Raw genomic sequence first — 20,784 nt, forward strand, 5'->3', positions numbered from 1 at the left:
TCAAGAGCTCCACAGACAGCCACTATTCAGCTTTGAGTCCCAAGGAGCTAATCTGACAGAGACTTATTATTCTCTTCAAATAATGGATGAGAAAGAACCCATTTTGTTGTCTTTAATAAGTCAGACACTCAGGCAGACAGACCACACAATAAATCTGCATACGTGCGTAAGAGGGGCTGGGCACCAGGGCTTTTATTAACGTATCAATTCCAGACACAAGGCAGAGGCCAAATGAATGCAAACCACTGCCTCTGGGGAGCCAGGGCCTCTGCCTAACTCAGCCCCTGCAGTCAGCCCAGCCAGGAGGCCTCAAGAACAATGGCTGTAATCCATCTCCCAGGGGTGGGGAACAGCCCAGACAGCCTGAGCTCAGGGGTCTGACAAAAGGAACCTCAGACACAGACCTCTGTGTAGACTCAGGAGAGGGCAGGGAAGGCTGGAAGGGGCCTTCACCCTGGTGATTGGTTGGTCTGAAGGAGTCCTCAGACTAAAACGGGATGTTGTTTTTCAAAGGATAGAACAGCTAGGTCATTCATTGTAAGGCCTGCTTCTATATGGACATTGCTGTGGATGTTTGTGTTTTGTTTTGCCCCCTGTGATGTGTAGAAATGTGTATACAACAGAAACAGAAAGAAGAAGCCACAGAAACACCCTGTGGTGAGCGAAAGACATCAGGGCTTCTTGCTGTGTCTGTCCCAGGCAGGGCACAGTATGTTGCTCTTGATTACATCATTTAATTTTAGACCATTTAGAGATTCGAAAGACAGTCAACACTGTGACGTTTCACACGTGAAAAAAGGTACCTTTTCCTCAGCTCAGGGCGCGTGGAGGCAGCAGGCACGGGGCAAGAGGGGGACGTAACCAACCCTGATCAGGGGGAGGAAGGTCCAGGAAGAACAGAGAGCCCTCCTGTGGGAGGAGGAGGAGACCACAAGGGTGAAGGCAGAGGACATGAGAGACCAGGCTCAGTGAGAGACCCACAGGCAAGAGAACCAGCCAGACGGCCTGGCTCTGACCATCCACCTTGCAGGCTCACAGTGACACAGACTCGGCCCGTGGAAGGATCCAATGCTGCCCACATTTACACACAGACCGCTCTAGGTTTGCTGTTTGCTTTCCATAGCAGTTTCAGGAGCTATTTATGGGGGCTACAACTTTCAACTAGAAAACTTTGCCTTAGCATCTGGATGGCAGGTGAGGTGAAGCCAAGAGGCCATGCCAGAATCAGGGGGCACGGGAGCAAAGGCCCGGTGGGGGATGGGGTGTGTGTGATCCCTCACAGCCTCCGTTCACAGGCAAAGCGACCATGAACTATGGACTCTGTTTTCATTCCTGTAGTCGGTGTGGTGAGCACAGGGCCAAGCCAGGAAGCTCTGCAGCACATTCTTCCAGGACCACTTTACAGTGTTCCTGCCTGTTAAGGAGACTGTTGCTTTACAAAGGTACTGTACCACAAGCCATCTCCATGGCAACCTGTGCTGACATCCCTGAACTCCATCATCTGGAGTCTCCTGGGACACCAGGGTGGACACACAGACCACCACCCTGTCTCAGATCTAACATGCAGGGCTGTATCAACAGGTGGCAGCAAGGACCTGTGGAGGCGGCAGGAGATTCTGTGAGGACTGGACTCCACTGGCCCTCTATCAGTAGGGATCATGCAAGTTCCAGGGGATGGAGAAACAGGGGTTAAAGGCTACGTGGACAGAAGGCCTCTGAGACAGGATGATTGCAAGTCATGGGCCCGGTACAGCATGCACACAGGGGAACAGAGCCACCACCTGGTCCCTGAGAGCTGCAGAGCCCTTTGCCCCCCCCCCCCACTTGGGCTGAGTGCACAGCTCATCACAGCATAATCAGGGCAGATTCCTAGATGGTCTACACTGCGGGCCAGACTAACCTCAACTCCCATTACTCCTCACACCTCAGCCTACCGTGCACTGGGATTACAGGAGCAAGCCATCACACATGACTTCAGGGCGGGTCTTCAAGGTCTGAATTGGCAGGGAAGCCCCTCAAGAGCAGGTGGCGTGTCAGGTGGGTGGTAGCAAACTCCCAAAGGTACCCTGCTGAAACACCTCCAAAAATGCCCTGCTGGAACACCCAGGGCCTACCAATCAGCCCTGGTGTGGAGGAAGGCTGGGCAGAGTGTTCATGCTTGCACACGGCTCTGCTCCGGCTCCTCACCCTGGACAGGCAGATGTTCCCTGTGTCATCACTCACCTGGGTGAGCAGGTCTGGGGGCCAGGTGCGCATGTGTGAGCACCAGTCAGTCACACGCACCATTGGGCGCTCTTTCTAGTCCTCCCAATCAAAGGCCTATAACTGATTGCTGTACCAAACACACCAAAGCCTCCACTCCAGCACGTGCTCTTCACAGGGCTCACCCCAGAATCACCACAGAAACAGGAAGTAAGTCAGAAGTCTCTGCAACTTTGAGGCTAGACCCAAGAAGTCCAGTGGTATATGCCAAGGCAGAGCCTCCTCTGGAATACACATACTACAGGCCAGGAACCAGGTGGCAGCCCTCTCTTTACCCCTATGTGAGCTAATATGCCAAACCTGGCACTTCACCACCAAAGCCAGCCCTGCCAGAAAGAGCACACGGTGCAGGCTTCACACTCCGCTTCTGCAAGCGGCAGAGGCAGCTCTGCAGTCACTGCTAGCACAGATGAAAGCACCATTCACACTCAGGGGCAGATCACAAGCCTGGGGAAGCAGATGGCGGTGTACACACATGGATGGGAGCAGCCGCCACCCTGGCGACACCCCAGGGCTCCACACCGACACCCATGGACAGCAAAGGAAAAGGAGCAACAGCCTGTTATCTCATCAGCTTCTTGTGTCCAGTTCTAAACAGCAGAGGGGATGCTGTCTTTCCAATTCCTGGCCTAGGGAAAGGAATTTATTTTTAGCCCAGCCAAGACACATGAGCTTCCATGGGTGGACAGGAGCAAAGAGGAACCCTCAGGAGAGAGAGCCAAGAGCAGCAGGGTCAGACTCTGGGCACCACGCTGTCCTGGATTATGGCAGATGCTCAGGCCTTCCTTTCCCACTGACCTCCGTACACGGAAGGGCAGTGGGTGTGCATTCTGGAATATAGTTCCTGGGCACTGGATGAGTGGCGTGCAAGTGGGAGGGGCCATGTCCTCTGGGATTAACTCATGAAAGGCCTCTTTCAAATGAAAAATAATGAGACTCAGCTGACAGAGTGTTCGACTAGACGCTTGAAGCACTGGGTTCAATCCCCAGCACAGCATAAACTGGGAGCGGTGGTACACACCTGGGATCCCAGCCTCCCCGTGGCAGAGGCAGGAGGATGAGAAGTTTAGAGTCATCAATGGCTACACAGTGAGTATGAGGCCAGCCTGAGCTACATGAGACCCTGTGTCAAAACAAATAACAACAAACCCACACACAGAAAGAATGGACAAGTCTACAGGGAGCTGGTGCCTGCCAGAGAAATGGTTGCCACTCTATCTCTAGTGTCAGTCCTCAGCCTGTGCACCTCATATCATAAGCACACCAAAAGGGTGTGGGTGCGAAGCTCCGAAATCTAGATGTAACGGAACACTTAAGTCCAAGCCTGACAAAGGAGTAGAGGGTTTGAGCATGCCAAGGGCTGTTGACTCTCAGAAGTTAGAAACACACTACACAGGGAAACCCAGGCTGCTTTAGACACCGCACACCCAGCTGCACCCACGGCAGCCAAATCTTACATCTCAGCAGATGCCTAAGCTACTCTCTGTACACCCACCTCACCCATGGGGGAGCAGGCCACTCAAGGTTTACCCACCTGTCCCAGTAGCCAATGACAAAGCTGCCTGGAACTCCCTAACCACTGACCCACACAGTCTGTGCCCAGGAAGCACTGGCTCACCTCAAAGACTGATGTGTGAGTACCGCGTTAAGACCTGTGCAGCACATGGTTACATAAACCTTGTCTGGCTGAGGGGCAGTCATAAAGAGAAGTGGCCTCTGCTGAGCTCCCAAACCCCACTGATGGAGTGTCCCACCGATGGAGGAGTGTCCCACCGATGGAGTGTCCCACCGATGGAGTGTCCCACCAATGGAGTGTCCCACCAATGGAGTGTCCCACCGATAGAGTATCCCACCGATGGAGTGTCGCACTGATGGGTTATTACACTGACGAAGAATACTGTCACACAGACATCTACCTTGCCAGGAGCTATAGTTGCCTCATATCTAACACCACCTTTGAGAAAACCAGATTGTCTCAGTTTGCCTCTTCAGGTGATAGGTAGATCTATCTAGGTAGATATTCTCACGGCTGTGCAGAACTTAGGACCACAAAACTTGCTTCAAATCTGTTCAGGAGTCGACTGCCCATCAGATACACTTTTCCCAGTTACAACGTCTCAAGCACCTCCCCTCAGCAAACGCAAGAGGGTCCAACTACACTGGCATGCAAACTATCTCTTAAAACCGCCTTTTATTGGGATGTCTTGGTTCACAGTAGAAGCAGGACACAAGTGTAGGAGAAAGAACTGGTCAGGGAGAGGGGAAACACCCTTGTCTGACTGATGTCTGCAGAATCTTCTCCTTTAGGGCTCCCTGTCCACAGCAGCGCCTGCCCCCAAGTGCAGCTCACCTCAGGCTGAACAGGGTGACAAGGACTTTCCTTGTCTGACGGGCAGAGTGCCAAGTATACTGTATAGTCACCAAGTCTAACCCCAGGAAAACCTGGGAAGACGGGACAATATGGTGGAAGTGGATCCACGTTATATTTGCTGTGGAATTATACCTCTAGCCCAGTATCCACCAACACATGCAGGGAGTGCACTTCCACAGCAGAGTACTATACATCCCTAAAAGGAGGCCAATTGACACATCCTACGGCAGGTGAGCCATAAAGATGCTGGTTGGCAAAACACACAGTGTGTCCACCCGCATGAGGCTGGCTCAGTCATAGAGCTGTAAAGGACAAGCAGAGTCCCTGGAGGGACCATGGTAATGACAGCGTAACAGTATGGCTGTGACTAATGCCAGAAACTGCATGCTTAAAGACAGGTGATATGGACTGTGTGTGTGCAAAAAACACACACAGTGTACATGTGCACACATGACATGCACACGCGTGCGCACACACACACACACACACACACACACGCGCACACACACACAAGCACACCAGAGTTGGATGTTCCAGAGCCAGCACAGCTCACATCCACGAGCCCAAAGGATGTTAAGATCTCTCTTCCTCCAGATGTAATATTAGGTACCCACATCTCTAAGACAAATCAGCTCTTTCCAGTCTCCTGGGGTGACCTAGTTCCTGCTCACTCCAGCCTCTGGAAACCACCGATCCCCAGGAAGGCAGATGCAGAAGCAGAAGCCTCTCCGTCTTCTTCTGAGCCATGTCTGTCCAGCCTGTGGTTCCTGCCCCAGGTGCATGAGTATTTCAAGAAAAGTTAGAACTGTCCGGTGACATGACCAGAGACACAGAGCCTCCCATGGATCTTATTTCTCTCCCTTCAGCACTATCTTCTGGTAAAGAGTCCCTGAAATACAGATGGGCACTGAACTAGGCAGCATAAGGGCACACAGCGCTCTAAATTCACCTCCGTTGTTCAATGACTTACCACTGGGTAAACATGGGTTTAATTATTAAGGGACAGGGTTAGAAGGCTGAAAAAGAAGAGAGGCTGTGTAACCCCAACAACAGAGTGCAGAGAAGAGGAAGAAGAATTGTGTCACGTGTGCAGAAAAGCCCTAACCTGGGAACTGGCCACGGTAGGACACACCCGGGGGCATTGCCCTTAACTTCAAAGTCTGATTCCAAATCTCTACAGAACAGGAAGTATCTTCAAATGGGAAACCACAGTCACTATGTTCCCATTATCTCCGGAAGGGCAGAGCCCAGTCAATGCTACCTGGGCACTCTGTAGAGGTGACAGCTGTGGACGGCATGTCAGAACCAGGCATTGCCAGAATGGAAATAAACATTTGATCCTTGGCTGAACCTCCTGGTCACACACTGTTTACTGACAGAAATGTCCACATACACTGCTTTCTCGGAACTGCCTACAAATGTGAGCAAAGGACCACCAGACCACCCTGCTCCCTGCCCTCCACACAGCCCACAGTCCTCCATGAGGCCCCACCGTTAGGAGGCCAACACCCGAGGGCAGGAGGTCTGGAGAAATGGCCTCCTGGGTGGATTAGTCGTGTGGTCTCTAAGGGATCTAGTCTAATTTGTCTTCTGGGTACCTTCCAACACTGTACATAGCTATGATGAGCCTGTGAATCACAGTCACAGGCCTCCAGAGCTTAAACTCATGCTGACTAGATATTTCCACAATGACTCAAAACAAGCCAGTTCTCAGAAACCTCTGTCTCAGCTCTCCACTCGAGACCTGTGTTCTTTCCCAGCTTTGCTGTGAGGCTGAGAAAGGCAGGCCCTCTTTCAACCGGCTTCCACACCATAGGTCATGGAGGTGAGTGGGTGCATCTCCTCCAGGCCTGGTGCAGCGGGCCATGGACTCTACAGCCACCACCGCGGCGGAGGTGAAAGCTTGGAAGCCTGCGTCACCCTGCGCTGATCCAGCCCAGGTCCTGACCTCATCCTGGCTTGTGGGGCACAGAGGTTGGACAGTGACCCACAAGGTGGGTATCTCATCTGAGAGGAGCATGGAGGGAAAGCAGCAGCTTCTCACGGCCACCGGCACACCTCAGACACAGCAATGGAACCGGGTACTTTCACCCAGTGTCCTCACCTCAGTGCTAGGAACGGGGATGACAGACAGGACAGTGCCTGGGAAATTGCCGGATGGCAGGGTCTCCCGGGACAGTAGCCCCGGCAGCACAGCAAACACTGGGCTCTGCTCCCACACACAAGTGTTGCAAGCAGGAACAAGGAAGCCAAGGGATGAGTGGGAACACGTTCTCGTGACATCACCACTAAAGAAAAGCCAAGGGGGAAAAGGTGAAAAGGATTCGTGAGGGATCAGAACGGGCTGTGATTTAAAACTAACAATGTCAGGAGGAAATCTCTACTTTCTTTCGGAACTCAGGGGAACAGACATCTTACTCTTGTTCACAAAAGACAATAAAAGCTGAACCACACACAGCCTTGCTCCTAAGCCAAACACAGGTTTCCCTCCTCTTTCCTTGTCAGTGTGGGCTGAGTTATAATATAGTTCTAGCCCATGCTGAGGGCCTGTGACAAGACAAAAGAGTCTGCTCAGATCGGTCCTGATGCTGCATCAAGAAAAGGAAGAATCCAAGGGGCGCAATTCACATCCACTTCGGAAGACCAGACTCTCCTGTGGCCACCAGCACAGAAGCCCCTGTAAGTACCCTTGAAAGTACAGGGACACAGGTCAGCAAGGCTGTGGCCCCAGGGACAAGGGGCACAGTTGGGCAATAGGCCCTGTACCAATGGGACATCTGCTGACAATCCTAACTGACACACAGCCTTTGCAGCCTTCCTGAGAGCAGCCTTCCTGAGAGCAGAAGTCCTGCCTATGTCAGGCCTAGTACAGCAAGACAATCAGGAGCCGTCCAGTGCCCACTTGTCTCCAAAAAGCTCTGCCCAACACCCCAGCAAAGCCCGGAGACTTCAAGGGAAAGGGGGATTTGAAACAAACTGGGTAGGGAAGGATCTGCCTTTAGTTTGAAGGAAGTTTCCTTCCTAAGAAAGGACCCCAACCTTTCTTGATGGCTGACAACACATCACTCTCTTATTTAGGCCCAAGACCTCAGCATTATCAAGACCCAGCCCTGCCAAACCCCAAATGGAGACACAGGTAGTGACAGCCATGCTAGGACCCGCTGGAGGAATACAGACCCAGTTCCACGAGCTTTCCCAGGACCCTATGTCCTCTGGGGCAGTGCGAACTGCTTGGGAGTAGGGTTAGCCACAGAGCATCCTCTGATCAATCAAGCCCTTATCTCTCTCCACATCCTGCTTTCTACCTTCCTGACTAGAGATTTAGCCACCAATGCCTATCCTCCTCCTATTTGGTCCCTGAGTCTCCTGACCTGGTCTGCCATTTTGCTCTGTCCCACGAACTCTTGAGGTGTTTTGGCCGAGGTCCACCAAACTCGACTCTGAACACACAACAGGATCCTCTGCTGACACAGCCGTATCTACTTGAGTATGGATTCCACAGTCAGCCATAGTCCCTGGGGGCACAGCAGAACAGAAGCCCCCACCTGCCTGCCCCACTCTGCACAGGACTTCCCTGTTCAGATAGGCATGCAATTCATATGGCTGCCTTTCCAGTGGAAGCCAAATGGCTGTGTCAACCTTGGTCTCCTGAGGCACCTCCCCTCACGGTGGGGTTAAATGGCAAGCTTCTAGATCTTTGGCAGCCAAATGTGAGCCCAGTGTATCCCTAGCTTAAATTATGGCCCACAGCCACTCGGATGCTGATCCCAGGGAAGACAGGAGCAGCCCTGGGATCCAACAATGATATACACTGCACGGCACACAGAGCGTGCGCTAGAAATTAAGGTGCCTTTGCCGGCACGTGAACCACCGGGCCAGTGCAATGAGATTTATTATAGGGTTGAGGGTCGGGGTACTCAGGTGTCTCCAGCCGTTAAGAGGTCTCTAAGTATCCTCAGGCTGCTGTGGCAGCTTGGACAAGAATGGCTCCATAGGCTCCTATATTTGATCCTTGGTTCCCCATTGGCGGAACTGTTTGAGAAGGTTAGGAGGTGTGGCCTTGTCAGAGGAGGTATGTCCCTAGGGGTGGGCTCTGAGGTTCCAAAAGCTCATGCTATTCCCAGTTAGCCTAGGCACCAACCCTACCTCCACTTACCTCCTGGTTGTTGTTTCGACATGTAAGCTCTCAGCTACCGCTGCAATGCCATGCCTGCCTGCCTGCCTGCCGCCATACTTCCTGTACTACCTTCTGGAACTGTGAGCTCCAAGTCAGATGTTGCCTTTCATAAGCTGCCTTGGTCGTGATTCTATTCCTGTTCGTAGGACAGAAGAGTAACTAAGACAACTGTGGTGGACAAAAGCCACTAGAAGCCACTCATGGGACATCTACCCTAACGCCCACTTCACAAACAGGTACACAAAGGTCATACAGATCTGTTTGCTAGGCTCTCACCACATCCTGGGGTTGCAATCATTCTTGTTCTGCGCAGCTAGTCTCTGCCCTCAGGCAGTCACAGAGGAAACACCCATCTACCAAGCCTTGGGCCAGGGACTGTGTGTGCCTCTTTAGACCCAAGGCTATGACACCAAGTGATTCACATAGTGCAGGAACATGCTGGCATTGGCACTGTGGCCACTGCAGGATACCTGGACTCCTTGCTTCCATCTCAGAGTTCCATGGCTGTACTTGCTCCTCAGCAGGAAGCAGGCAACAGGACAGGAGAGATGGGCATTAAGAAACAGCAACAGCCCCAGCATACCCACACTCAGATTCTGGCTTTGATTCCTGGCAACACGATCTATTTTGAGCGTGAGACGAGTTTGCTAATTCCAAATGAGCCAGCTTAAAAGCAGACTACAAACGAACAGCAAGCACACTGTGAAGCTGTGACAGCACCCCAAATATCCCCATTTCCCAGGGACTTGAGCAGAGGCACCGGACCAGAGTTAACAGAACTAGCTCATATGGGCTGCAGACTTCAGGAAGGGGGTCTTGCTGGAGATTCCTTCTGACTTAAACACATGCCAGGGTGGGTGGCTGTGACCATACAAGGCCACTAGCTATCCTGGGGGGGGGGGGGGGGAGCGTTCTCATGAGCTGAGAAGATGGCTCAGCTCAAAGAGTTTGAATCCCTGCATCTATGAAAAAAAGTCAGGCTGGTGGCCCACACTTACCACCCCAATGCTGGGGAGGTGGAGACAGGCAGATTCCAGAGGTTTGCTGCCCACCAGCATAGCCCAACGGACAAGCTTCAGGTCCCAGTGAAAGACCCTCTCTCAACAAACAGAGTGATACTGTCTAGTTCCTCTACTGTAGAGGAAACCACACCCCTGCTTCCATGTGCATACCCACAAACCCACCCACAGTCAATGGCAGGAGTGGGAAGGGGGTGGGACATGGGAACCAGCAGCACCTGTGGCAGAGAACCAACTCCACGGACACTAGAAAGAACTCAGCAGCCGGTCCTGTACCCTGCAGATTTGCCATGAGCAGCTGCAGAGGAGACAAGAACTGCATGTGTGTGAAGCATCCGCTGCACGGTGCCTACCTCCCCATCACAGCATGTGCTGGGGCTGCAGGACCCTCACAGGGCACTGCAGTCAGGGGCTCCATCAGGACTCATCAACACAACTTGTGTTTCATGCCAGGTAAGCAATGCTGCAGTAACGAGGAGTGAGTTTTAGCACCAATAACTCACACCTCAAAAAGGTTCCCACACCCAGCAGCGTACGCAGAGCAGATGACAAATCGTTCTAAACAGAGTCTAAACAGAGCGCATCGCCCAGGAACATCACAGCCCGCCGCAAGGAGCTCAAATACACGCCATTCTTCAAAACAGACGGGCCTTTTGTCATGAATTTTAAATCAAACTATTAAGACAACCTCCCAAATTCTAAGGAGAGTCTAGCATGAGAGGTATTGACTTACAGGATCAGCTGGGCAGAGCTCACAGTGGGATGTGAGGGGAATCTCTCACCCCTGCAGAGACCCACTTCCCAAATAGGAGGAGCCCGCACTCCTGCCTCAACCCTCAACAGGAGACCTCTGCTTAACAAATCTTCCCAGACTCCTGTACAGTACAAAATAGTTCCACCTACCCTGAGGAGTGAGAGACTATGCCTGCGCTCCCACCACCAGGATCTGAACCTGCCATCAAGCTGTGGCTGCAGTGATAGTTTATGTGTGGGAACAAGGTTAGCCCTAAATACTTTCTCCCTGAGGGGCAGAGGGCTGATCTACAGAGTACCAGACAGTGACTTGTGCTACAAGAGAGCAGCTGCCCCTGTCGACCTACAAGGTGAGAGCCAGAACAATGCTGGTTCAGAGGCCACGCCTACCACAGCAAGAAGTGCCCCTCCTCCTATACACATCTTCCCCTTCCCTGAGTATACATCACAGCCCCTCATCTCCACAGCTTAGTGATCCCATCTGCTCTCAGCTGGCTTCAGCCATCCAAGCAGCAGACACAGCCCCACCCCTGTGACCTCTACCCTCTGGGGTGGCTCTGCTCTTCTTGGTGAACACCTCACACACCACCCCTGCACCTGAGCACCAGCAAGGCCACCATCCCGCCCGGCACCTGTCAGCTCGGTGCCTGAAACAGAAAGTAGGGGAACAAACAGGAAAGAGAGATGAAATCCCTTCTAGAAGGTGAGCCACGTAGGCCCGAGCCTTGCAGACACAACATGGCAGGGCAGATCTAAGAGCCAAGAACAATTATCCATTTAGACGGAAGCTGAGCGCCTGGATCTAAGCTCTGAGTGTCATCCTACCCAAAGTTCTGCCACTCTTCACACCCAAACAGTGCTCTCCAGCTGAGGCAGCCACCGATCCCTCTAACACGAAGCTCTCTTGCTGCTCATCAAAACCCACAACCTCCAAAGACCAAGCCCTAACAGGCTTAGGCTTAGGCTCTGTCAGCACTTCTGACACTCCTGATTGGCGTGACAAACACAGCACAATACAAGACTGAACACAGGACCTTGGCTCAGAGGCTCCAGAGCCTCACACAGCAAGCCCCTCCTCTCCTTAGTCCATCTGCCTTCAATTTAAAACGTGTTATACTCTCGAACTCAAGCCAAACCGCCGGTGCTCTCCGAGGAGGGCGACTTGCAGACTGTTAGGTGGACTTAGGCAGTGCCTTCTGCTCCTCCTCCGTGTGCCACCTCTTCCTCCCTTACACACGGGCCGGAGACCCATACCCAGCAGCTTGCAGGCTCCATTTGACCTCTGACCCACTAATGCCTTCTGTCCTTTCCTCCACTGCAGTGCCAGGCTGCCAGCAGACTTGGCCGTTTGGGTCAAATGCTAAGGACAGAGAATGTTGGCTCAGGACATAACAGGTTTATGGGTTACAGGTGGGTGACCTCAGCCAGGAGGGCAACATCTAGGGGTCTGGCTGGGAGTAGTTCACACAGACAGCAGGAAAGTGATCTCACAGTGTAGACAGCAGGCTGTATCTAGCCACCTGACACCAGACCTTAACTAGTCTGTCCCCTCCCCTTACCCCCAAAATACCTGGGTACCTGAGAATAAGACCAGATCCTCAGACCCGACTGACTGTGCTCTATCCTGTAACTGAGTGAACCCCCGCCTGATGAGACCTGAGTGCAGACCACACAACTCTGGCACCACTGTGACGCTGACGCCCACCATTCCAAGAGTTCAGGTCAGAGGAAGCAGGGGGCTCTGATCACATCCCATCCCCAAGGATCTGAAGGAACCGAGAGTGTCCTGAACCACCGAGAAGGCATACCCTCACTTCGAAACTCTGAAGAAGGCAGGCCACACACCAGCAGCTGGGGACAGCTCCTGTCCCATCCCGCAGCGGCTGCTTCTGAGCCTGACTCTCGTCATGGGCAGGTTTTGGAAGACGTCCGGCTTGCAGTTTTCTTCAGTGTCTTCACAGTATGCGACAAGGGGGAAATGCTAGCTTGTTACAAAGCCTAGAATGACCAAAGCTGGGGTCATAGCTCCTTTAGTTCTTGGATGCTGATGTCTTCCTCTTCCCTGTCTCCTTGTATGAGACAAAGTTAGAAACAGAAATAATGGGGGGAAAATAAAACTCCAAGAAGTACCTGGCAGGCCTTGGACTTCATTTGACTCCATCTGAGGAAGAGCTAGACAGTATGTGGCCCTGGTGACAGTCACTGTGTTTGAGTTGTTTTGTTGGTTGGTTGGTTGGTTGGTTGGTTTTAGAGTCTCACTATGTAAGTTTGACTGGTCTTGAACTCATTAGGTTGAGGTCAGCATGAGACCAGGTTGGCCTCACACTCAAGAGTTCAGTCGCCCCATGCCTCTCAAATGCTGAGATGAAAGGTGTATGCCACCATACCCACCCATCTCTGCTGCTTAAAGCTGAGGCAGTTTGTGAGGAAGAGTCCCGAGGATAGTGAGCAGAAATTCTCTCAGGCCAGCTATAAGTCATCACTGGAGACTGGACCATGCAGAGAAGGTCATCTGTGGGTCTTGAGCTCACCGTAGAACCAGAACAACAAAGAAACTACGATGATGTGACATTTTTATTTTCAGAATGCCCAATGGTGTGGTTTTATGACTTGGTTTCATATCGTGCCTGTCAAGTGTACAGGCCGTTTCCTGAGTTAAGAGTCTAACAAAACTGTGACCACAAGGCTAATGTAGAACAAACCAGAAAATAGCAGTTAAAACATTCCTGCAGGGCTGGGACACAGCGCAGTTGACAGAGCACTTGCCTAGCACATGTGAGTCCCTGGGATTCATTCCTGGCACTGCATGAACAGGGGATGGGGACAGGAGCTTGTAATCCCAGCACTTGGTAGTTGGAGGCAGTAGGCTCAGAAGTTCAAAGTCATCCTCAGCTGTATAAGCAAACTCCAGATCAACTTGGGATACAAGACTGTAGGGGGAGGGGATTCTATGACCTGCAGTACAGAAGAGGACACAACCCCCCTGCTTCTTTATAAACAATGCAGTTTTTCCCTTCCACGAGCAGAAGAAAACCAGGAAAAGATGTTCAGTGAGCAAAGCAAGGTTTGTCTCCACGGGTGCTTCAGCATGATAAGGCCACTGGGACCGAGAAGAAAAGGCAGGACCAGAAATCAAAGGTGCTATCTACAAGGCTCAGATGTCTGAACCTCACTGTGTAAGTCACACGCTCAGGCAGGACAGTGTCTAATCTTCAAATCCTGGAACTCCCACAAAGACCCAAGCATCAGCTGTGCCCACTGTGATGAGACCTAAGCAGTGCGCCATGATGGTGCCATACGGTGGAAGATCTCAAGATAGATGGCCCTGAAACTAAAACCATGGCTGTTGTTATCAAAGGCATGCTCATTTTTGAGAAGTTCTAGCATTTACCCGTAGCTAAGAGCTATGGACATGGGGCAGTCAAGCTTGGTCACTTCATTTTCATTAGAAACTCACAGTGGAAGAAAACAAGCCAAGCCAGACAACCAGCACCCCATCCCGCTCTGAACAGGACAGCATCAGCCAAGACAAGAGGCAGAGCTGCGTGCGTGCGTTCCCAACACACTGCCCAGTCCTCTGACTTCACAGCCACCTCCTGACAGGTCGTCCCTGGACACACCTCCCCAGTGCAAGCCCAAATGAGCTGCTACTGATGAGAGACATGGAGTATCTCAGCCAACCAAGATGACTATGAACAAAACAGCCTACAGAGACAAGATGCCAGATTCTGTGTATAGATGCCAACACTCAGGAGTGGGGCAGACATAAATACTTATCATATGTGTACAGAGCCCACACACACACAGCACGCACACAGTGCACACACAAGCACACACCATGGATTATTCATCAGCATTATCCTAAATACGAATAACAAATTCTTGTTAATAACAACGGAGACCTTTAAAAGTGCTCTGGAGGGAAACACATTCACACGCCGTGCACGCACCCTCCTGCATGCTGGCCGTACAACCAGGGCTCCAGGCCTCCTTCCTACTCTCCAGAGGAAAACTGTGTTAAGAAGAACGGCTCGAGTCAAGGAAAATGAAATCACCAACTGTGCAGGCAAACGGATGTTACCAAGAATGACTGTACTGAGCGAGGCAGCTCAGACTCATAAAGACAAAGGTTCCATGTTCTCTCTCAGCAGAGCTCCTAGCTCCAAATTTTCTCATGTGAGTACATACATATTCTGAAGTAACTGCAGAAACCAGGAAAGTAGAGAAACCCATTGCCAGGTGGAGGTGGGAGCCATAGAGCGGGGACTAGCAGGGTGCAGGCGACCTGAGGGGGGATGGGAGAAGGAGAAGCTTTAGGGAGGAGGGAGACAAATACAGGAGGAGGAAGGGGAACATAAAATAACAGCAAGACAGATGTCTGAAAATTTTGTAAGGAATCTACCTAAAAAATCTAATGTCCCCCCACCCCATGTATGTGTGTGTGTGTGTGTATAAAATAGTTTAAATGAAGTTGCCCATCTGGGCTGACAATGTTCCCCACTAAAGCCAAAGATCACCTAACAAAAAACCCCAGCATCAGGCCTTTTACCCCCCCCCCAAACATTATAGGCTATTGCTACTGTACCCTAGAAGTGGGAGGTAAGTCCCTATTGTGGAAGTCACCACATACTTCAGACACAGGGCCCAGGGACCCCTGAACTAGGACTGACCCGAAATGTCCCTCCTTGAGGACTAGTTAGTTCTCATGGTACCAGAAGGCGCCATGAAAGCTTCTAAAGGAAGGAGCCAACCAGCAGTCCTCCCCAGCTAGCACACGCAGGAGCCACAACTAGCATGGCACACCAACCCTAAGGATACAAGGGTGGCATGTATTACCTTGGGAGTAACCAATAGCTCTTTCAATGGGCTTAAGACCTGGTCAGCAAGACAGAAGTCATGCCTAGTGCTGGAAACCTAGCCAACTACCCAGAACTAGTGAAGACATGGCTCTTAGAGATCCTGCTACTAAACTATCATAATCCCTTAATACATTCTAAATATTCCCTGAACCCACAGTTAAGTGTAGTCATTGTCTTTGACCAAGGAAACTTCTCTATGTAACAAAGGAAGACAATTATAGGAGACCACAACCAATCAGAATACAGAGTAGCAGAGCCCAGGCCCAGCAGGTGCAGACCTCACAATGTAACTTCTGCCTAAGGCTCAAGCATCAATGCAGAAAAGAGGGCAGAAAGACTGTAAGAGCCAGGGGGATGGGGACTTGGCTGTGAGGTTATATCTCCTAGGAATGTCAGAAGCTACACCCATAGAGTCTCACCAACAGAACTGCCTGTGCCTGAGCTGAACAAGAACAATAGATAAGCTGCAGTGGATGGGGTGGGGCGCAGGGCCTCAACCTACACAAAGAACTACGGGGAACTGAGGGAAGCTGAGAGCAGGAGAAGCAGTCTTCCCCAGCGGAAAGCACACCAACTGGTTATCCAAAACCAATACACAGGTAACAAAATACAGACTGAGCAGGTTGTATTTACGTGTTTATGAATATACACAATAACAATGAACAAAAGAGACCACAAATTTGAAAGGGTACAAGGAGGAATAGATGTGCGGGTTTGGAAGGAATGAAAGGGAAGGGAGAAATAACTTAACTATATTATAATCTCAAAATAGACATAATTTTGAAGAAGTACATCTAGAGACACCAAACAGAGGAAAGAGCAGCAAGGGACGGAGACAGGTACAAAGTACAGTCACTACCATCAGCCACGGGTTTCTTACCTAGCCCCTAACCCTCTACCCAGTGACAGAAAGCTGGATAGCCTGTGTTCCCAAATAACAGCAGAAGATCAGGTTCCCTAATTCAAGAAAAATGCCCAGGAGAAGCACCCTCTACGCACCATGGGTGGACGTGCTGTGTTAAAAAAAAGTTTGTGAGGAATACAGCATTCTACAATTCTCACAACCACTGTCATTTGCTCCACAGATATTCAGGAGGCCACCATCCTGCTCAGGAATGCAGGCGCATGCTTGGCTGTGGCCCAGGTCTGAATTCAGCATCCCTTTTCTGCTTTTGCTAGTATCTCTCACCATGGGTGTCTTAGTGAGGGTTTCTATTGCTGTGAAGAGACACCATGACAACTCTTATAAAGGAAAACATTTAATAGGGTCTGGCTTACAGTTTCAGGGGTTTAGTCCATTATCATCACGCTGAGAAGCATGGTGATGTGCAGACAGACACAGTGCTGGAGAGATAGCTTAGAGTATTACATCTGGATCAACAGGCAACAAGAAGAGAGAGACTCTGGGCCTGGCTTAAGCCTCAATGTCCGCCCTCAGTGACATACTTCCTCCAACAAGGCCACACCTCCTAATAGTGCTGCTCCTTATGAGCCTATGGGAGCCACTTTCATTCAAACCACCACAATGAGTGTTAGCGAGTTCTTGTCAAGTGAAGCTCATGACACCACTGAACTCCTAGAGCTGCCATGAGGCTCAAGCCTTGGAGAGAGAAAAAAACAATGACTGCAAAGGATGGCTCCCAATCTCTCCCTGTGACTCTCCTCTGGAGGAGGGACAGACACATGAAGAGACAGTCACCCACCTTCAGGAAACTCTGAAGGAAACACCTGTCAGGACTAGGGTGGCCACCAGTATCCAGCAGCAAACATAGCCCTGCAACATAGATCCTTGCCAGGGCTCCTGTTGCCTGCCTGAGTACCTAGCCCTGGCCAGCACCTCCTTACCAAGATGAAAACTCACAGAAAGGCCCCAGAACTAGGAGCCACAAACATGAGAGAATATGCCCAGGGAGGGAGGCCCAACAAGCAGGCAGATGGGTTGGCACCGGGCTATCTATACAGATCTGGGACTGTCAGGAGAGCTGACTCACAGGTGCTATGCCAGTACGCTCCAAGTGAGATCCAAGGATCTGCCTGAATCCCGTGTGCACCTGTGGACTCTAGGAAGCACGCAGCAGACATGTGGAGGACCACACCTCTGGATGAAAGAAGAGAAGCAACAACAACAGCTGGCCTGGCGCCCAGGAGGACACAGGTAAATCCATGTGGCTACCACCTGCTTCTCATGGCTCTGGGAATGGTCACAGGAGACACAACACAGGGCAACAACACCAGGTGTTTAAGTCTCAGGGATACTCCCGGAGGCTTTGCAGAGGAAGCCGAGGTCTTTAACTAGCCTGAAACTCTTTAACAGTTTCCTCCTAGATTGAAACATTCTAGTCTGCAGGGAAGCTCTTTAAACAGAAGAGTAAACAACTAAACGTAGTTTCAGAAAATACCTGCAACTGACCCTAGGTCCCTCCCTGATAGAGTAAGCCACAAAGCCCAGCTGCAAAGACAGCTCAGTACCAGACAAGTTGCCTAGAAGCAGAAACCAGCTGAGCTGCCTGGAAGAGAGTTAGGCCAACAGAGGAACCTAGAACACTCCCTCTCTAGCCTGTTGAGCTGCCTACAAGCAATGCAGTGTGCTGCAGGTTCCATATGTGAGGTAAGGAGATGTGTTCCTGGATCTTTCCACTCTAGGAAACGTTCTGTTCTACACAGCTCTTCATTTGTAAGCCCCTTAGCCTAAATGGCTCAGCCAGTAACGGCACTTGCTGTGCAAGACTGATGGCAAGAGCTCATCCCTAAAACACGTACAAAGGTAGACGGAGAGAAATGACTCCATAACACTGCGCTCTCTCTCTCTCTCTCTCTCTCTCTCTCTCTCTCTCTCTCTCTCTCTCTCTCTCTCTCGGTGTGTGTGTGCCCCCGACCATAATATTCTCACATATACAACAACAATAAGAAGGGGCTGAGGAGATGGCTCCTTAGGTTAGAGCACAGCTGCTCTTCCAGAGAACCCTGGTCAGTTCCCAGAATCTACATGGCGGTTCACAACCATCTGTAACTCTAAGGGCCCCCCAACATCTTCTTCTTCCCACCACAGGTACCAGGAACACATGTAATACAGACATACATGTAGGCAAAATACCCATACACATAAAGTAAGATAAAAAGAAATTTTTTTAAAGAGCTGAGGAAGCCCATTGGCAATTTTACTGTAACTGAAGGGTAGAAGCCATAACAGCACCAGCTGGGCCGGTATGGGTGATGACCAGGGCCCCCTGGCCCTGGGTAGAAGTCTGGAAAATGGCTTGTGTAGGCAGAAGACAGTCAAGGAAAGGATGCCCTGAGGAACGAGGCTCCAAGTCCCTAGTGGACCATGGAAGAACACGGGCTACAAGCCTGTCTCGTGACTGTGAGCCACAGGGTTTGGTGTTCAGTTGGCATACAGACATAGTGACACAGGGAGGGAGGCATGTGGATCCCACTTAGAGCACAGTGTTCTGATGGGTGGAGGCACCACATATAACGCCAAGCGGCTCAGAGGCCAGCCCATTCCAGGAAGGAGTGTGTGACAGCTAACTACCCCGGGCACAGGTGATAGTCACAGGTACCAAAACCTGACCTGCTCTGACAGACACCCATGTGTCACTAGGAGACAGGGGAGACCAGGTCACACCCCTCCTGCAGAGTCATGTGACACAGGCTAGCAGGGTGTGGACAACTGCCTCTGCCTTCCACTCCTCATGCCTGCTTTGGTAAGGGCCATGCTGTGCAGCAGACTCGCACTGAGGCCAGGAGCCCAGTCCGAGTTCCCTGGGCCTGACTCTGGACGCTGACCCTCATGCTCCCCAGCCCTCCTGACAGGGAAGGGCAGAGCAGCAGCAGATGTCAACCACACCTGGTGGCGGCACTCAGAACGGCCTGGCTGGGCCAAGTGCACAGAAGTAGGAGGGACAGCGGGCCAGGTAAGAAGCAGCATCAGGCCACCTCGAAGCTCAGCATGATCGTCATGGGACGCCATGTTCCCTGATCAACAGCAGTCTCCTGCCTCACAGCACTCCAAGGCAAGAGCAGGGAGGTAAAAGCCTGGGGATGAGCCCAGGTCAGCCCTGAACCTGACTGAGAAATTTACATTTGGATAATTCCTCCACAGCCGGCAGTTCTGAGGCCACCAGGTAACACAGGAGACAGGCAGGCTAAAACTGCCCCAGCCAGGCATGGCAGGAAACTGATAGAAATATGATCTTGACAAGAGGTCTAACAACCTGTCATGGCCTGAGAACCTGCAGGCCAGGGCTAGAGTGGAGCAGGTCAGGACCTGTATACAACTGTAGCTAAAGCTAGGTTTGCATCAAGGAAACCTGCGTGAGCCCCGGTCTGTCTTAGAATGAGGCAGAGACCCAGGCTTAGTTAGCACAAGGTTAATGGCCCTCCTGTCAGACATGCAAGGGGACCCAGGCCTCTGTCCACTGCCTCTCTCTGTGAGTCAGACCCCTGGCTCGTGCTGCCATTACTCTGTCGAGAAAGGCACAGGACAAGTTGCGTCTGCGCATATGCTGAGACCTGGGCACCTTCCGTTCTCTGAGCTGTACATCATATGCTAGACCCTCTCCAAGGGCCCTCGCCAGAGTCAGCAACTTCTTCCATCCCACCAGGCATAACGTGTCCATGCGTTGCTCCCTGGGCAGTGAACATCTGACACGTGAAAGGCCTACAGGCATCATCAGAAGCCAGAACTTTCTGCCTCCCAGCCCTCTTGGTAAGGACTGTCCCATCAATTGCTCAACACATCACGCAGCTGCCGTGCCAAACTCATGAACAGACTGTACCCATGCTGCTTTGCAGCTTCACGGTGGGTGCTCACATTCTGTACCCAAGGAAGGCCAGCCACAGCCTCTCCCCACACACCTAGGCATGGCAGTGGTACCCTGTAGCCACAGACACAGCCTAGGTGCAGTGCTGAAAGCACGATGCAAACCAGGTCACTGAGCCGTGAAAGAGAGGCATGGCGGAAGATTGAGCGGGGTTGGAAGAACAGGGCTCATCTTGCTGCCTGCTCAGAGTGGAGTGGCTGCTCTGGGCATCACAGGAACTGTACCAACAAGTCTGTGCCATGGCTTAGGGCTCTGCTTCTCTGGCCAACCAAGTGGGGTGGACACCTCTTCATGCCAGAAGCACCTTAGAAAGTATGCTCACGCGATCAGCAGTAAAGAAGGATCTCAGACTGTGATGCCAACGCTCTGGCTTCCTGGGCGTGGTCATTACTCAATGCAAATGGGCAGCAGAATTCAGAACAGAATCCAGATTGCAGGCAAAACTTTCCTGAGCCCACGAGGACAGCTTGCTTTCTGGATGCTTGAAAAACTCAATGTGTGTTTTCATCCTGGCACACAG

General features: G+C 51.5%; 1 protein-coding gene and 1 long non-coding RNA gene across 2 annotated transcripts in view; one reads left to right on the plus strand and one right to left on the minus strand.

The window, feature by feature from the left end:
• Positions 1–20,784, minus strand: part of Galnt2 (polypeptide N-acetylgalactosaminyltransferase 2) — a 118,631-nt gene that overhangs the window by 62,852 nt on the left and 34,995 nt on the right. The window lies entirely within an intron of this gene.
• Positions 15,787–17,563, plus strand: LOC147002187 (uncharacterized). Its single transcript, XR_015048587.1, has 3 exons — positions 15,787–16,040; positions 16,527–16,585; positions 17,506–17,563. It is a non-coding gene; the product is annotated as an uncharacterized LOC147002187 (long non-coding RNA).

This window comes from Mus caroli, unplaced genomic scaffold (assembly GCF_978045245.1).
Source record: "Mus caroli unplaced genomic scaffold, Mus_caroli_1 scaffold_10, whole genome shotgun sequence".
NCBI lineage: Eukaryota > Metazoa > Chordata > Mammalia > Rodentia > Muridae > Mus > Mus caroli.